General features: G+C 40.1%; 1 protein-coding gene across 1 annotated transcript in view; it reads left to right on the top strand.

The window, feature by feature from the left end:
• LOC105813827 (schlafen family member 12-like) overlaps nt 1-3172 on the top strand; it is a 25511-nt gene that overhangs the window by 16801 nt on the left and 5538 nt on the right. The window lies entirely within an intron of this gene.

The following is a 3172-nucleotide window of genomic DNA, read 5'->3' as shown; positions in this document are numbered from 1 at the left end:
GCTCTTGTTCAGGCTGGTCTCGAACTCCTGACCTTGAGCGATCCACCCACCTCGGCCTCCCAGAGTGCTAGGATTACAGGCGTGAGCCACCGCGCCCGTCCACAATGACAAATCTTGAAAAATCAAGAGTTGGTCTTTGAAAAGATCAACAATATTATTGACAAACCTTTAGCTAGATTGACAAAGAAAAAAGGAAACTCAAATAACTAAAATTGAAAATCAAAGAAGAGGCATTACTACTGATTTTACAGAAATAAATAGAATTATAAGAGAGTACTTGAAAAGTTGTATGCCAACAAATTGAATAACCTGGATGAAATGGACAAATCCCTAGAAACACATCACCTACCACAACTGAATCGGGAAGAAATAGAAAATCTCAATAGATCTGTACCTAGAAAGGAAATTGAATCAGCAATCAAAAACTTCCCAACCAAGAAAATCCCTAGAGCAGCTGTCTTCAATGGGGAATTCTACCCAAGCAAATATTTTCTTGGGAGGCCCCTGTCCATACAAACAATTCGAGTCAACCAAAATCAGCATATCGGCACCACCCTGGCAATCCTACCTCACGTGATCCTGTGGAAGAAATACTGCTCCGGACAGTGAGAGTGATCCACTTGCCAGGCCATTCCCTTGGAACCAGACCCAGACACAGGGTCCCAGGACAGCTCCACAGGCATGAGTCCGAGGGTTCCTTGGGTAGAGGATTGTTGAGCACCCCAAATGGAAGAAATGGGACCCGAGCAGTTTTTTCCAGGCTTGGGCATCTGGCCGGGATGACGCTGCTGGTCCTGGCTGATCCCTGGCACTGGAAGGGGCTCAGAAAATTTCAAGAAAGGCATTCCAGAGCATGGAGAGTGCTCTGAACCTCTGAGGTTCAGTGTCTAAGGCGGACCCAGGCCTTCTGTTGTCTTAAATGATTAGGAGCCCTTCCCTGATTTCCTGTAGTTTGAAAACAACTGCTCTGGACACTTCAGTGCTCTGTCTGTAAAGATTTCCCTAGATCCATGGTGGAACTACTGCCGAGTATCTGCAGGAGTACCAAGGAGGGAAGGATGAGTAGGGAGTTCTCGGAAGGATGAGAGGAGTTTATCAGGTGACAAAGGTGGAGCAAGGCATTAGAGTGTCAGAGCACACCTATACAAAGACACAGAGTCCCCACATCACATGGGGAAGTGGTGACTACAATGGCACACATGGATTGGTGGCATTTATCAAACACCTAGTCTGGTCCCTGTAATTTGCTAAGTGTTATATGTAATATATAGTTAATTTTTCCTCTGTATGTGATGCTCATGATTGACATATGAATTCTCTTGATTTATCCCCAGTTGTCCAAATGGTCTGGGGCACCAATGTTATCATTGTTTACCTGTGATCAGGAATTTATAGAGACAGAGGTGGTATACACAGCCTGTAGGTATACTCAGCTGTAGCTGAGCCTTTGCATGAAATTGGTGTAGTAGACAGAAATATTCTGACCCCTTTATAACATTTCCGAGTGTAGTGATTACTACCTACGATGGACTTTACTGTCAATGGTCTCCAGGCCACTTGACATATAGTCCTTTTAGATTGTCATCTATATCAGAGCAGTGATCCCGATAGACCATAAAGGGACAGAGCTAATGGATTAGGGGTACATAGACTAAAGCAGACTATCTTAGTCTGTTCAGATTGCCAAACAAATTACCGTACACCGGGTGGCTTATAAAAAACAGAAATTTACTATTTATAGTTCTGGAGGATGGGTAGTCCTAGATCAGGGTGCCATCATGGCTGAGTTCTGGTGAGGTCGAGTTCTCCCTTCTTGTTGCAGACTGCCAACTTCTTGCTTTGTGCTCACATGGCAGAAGGGGTGAGCTAGCATTCTGGGATCCCTTTTAAAAGAGCACTTGTCCCTTCATGAGAGCTCCACCCTGATGAACTAATCACCTCCCAAAGTCCCCATCACCTTGAGGGTTTGGATTCCAGCATATGAATTCTGGAGGGACATAAACATTCAAACCATAGCACAGGTGATTTGTATATAAGAATTATACCGTATTGAAAATATGTGGATATTTGATAGGAAGAGGGTACATTGACTTGGCCCACCTTGCTTAAGATCAATGGCCAAAATTTGTGAATCTATTCTTATAAGAAGGAAAAATAGTTAACATTGCATATTGTTGGATGTCCTTAGACCCCAACTGGCAATTTTCCAAAAGAATTTCCCATAAAATGAGGTAATTAATGAAGATAAAAGCTGAAATTGTTAAAATAAAAAGAAAAGTAGAAATAATATGTATAACTAAAAACCTAGTTCAGTGAGAAGACCAAAAAGATAGACTCCCTTCAGGAGTTTATTTAAGGAAAGGAGAGAGAAAACAAGTTAGGGATTAGAAAGGAGACAAAGGACAGATAAAGGTGAGATGAAAATAATTAGAAAAGGATCATATAAAATTATGATAACAAATTCAAAAATTCAGTAGGAGTGTCTGAATGAATGAATGAATGAATATAATTGCAGCTGTATATCTACCATCTACATCAGAAAATAGATCATTCATAGTACCCTAAAAACTTCCTATGTGTCCTTTCCAAGTAGCCTCTCCACTCTCGATTGCCTCCATCCTGTTTTATGGTAAACATATTTTTACTATTCTTTATAATTCTGACTACTACATGTTCATTCCTAAAAATAGAGCTTTGTTTGGTTCATTTTCAAACTTTATAAAAATGGACCCACACTGCATATATTATTTTTGTGATATTTCTTCATTCAAAATTATGTTTGTTAGATGTTATATATAGTTCATTAATTTTCCTTCCAATAAAATATTCCTGTGTGAACACATTACATTTTATTTATACATTCTACTGCTATGGTGACTCAGGTCATTTCCAGTCTGATCTATTCTGAAAAATGCTCCTTCAAACATCCCATGGGCATTTGCATGAATTTTTCCTGAGCACATACCTAGAAATAGGAGTATCTTAGTTCGAAATTTGTCCAAAAAAGTTACCTCATACCTATATACTTCCCAGTCCAGTGGAATTTATACAGCAAAGGATTTTGCTATGTTTGCCTCACAATACAGAATTTGCTGTTTCTCCTACTTAGGCCCTATTCAAATGGCTCTGTCTATTTTACAGGGAAGAATTTCTGCTTGGAAATTGCATAACC

Source organism: Propithecus coquereli, unplaced genomic scaffold (assembly GCF_000956105.1).
Source record: "Propithecus coquereli isolate 6110/MARCELLA unplaced genomic scaffold, Pcoq_1.0 Scaffold291, whole genome shotgun sequence".
Classification (NCBI taxonomy): Eukaryota; Metazoa; Chordata; class Mammalia; order Primates; family Indriidae; genus Propithecus; species Propithecus coquereli.
The sequence above is the reverse complement of the archived record's forward strand: the minus strand, read 5'-3'. Positions and strand labels throughout refer to the sequence as shown.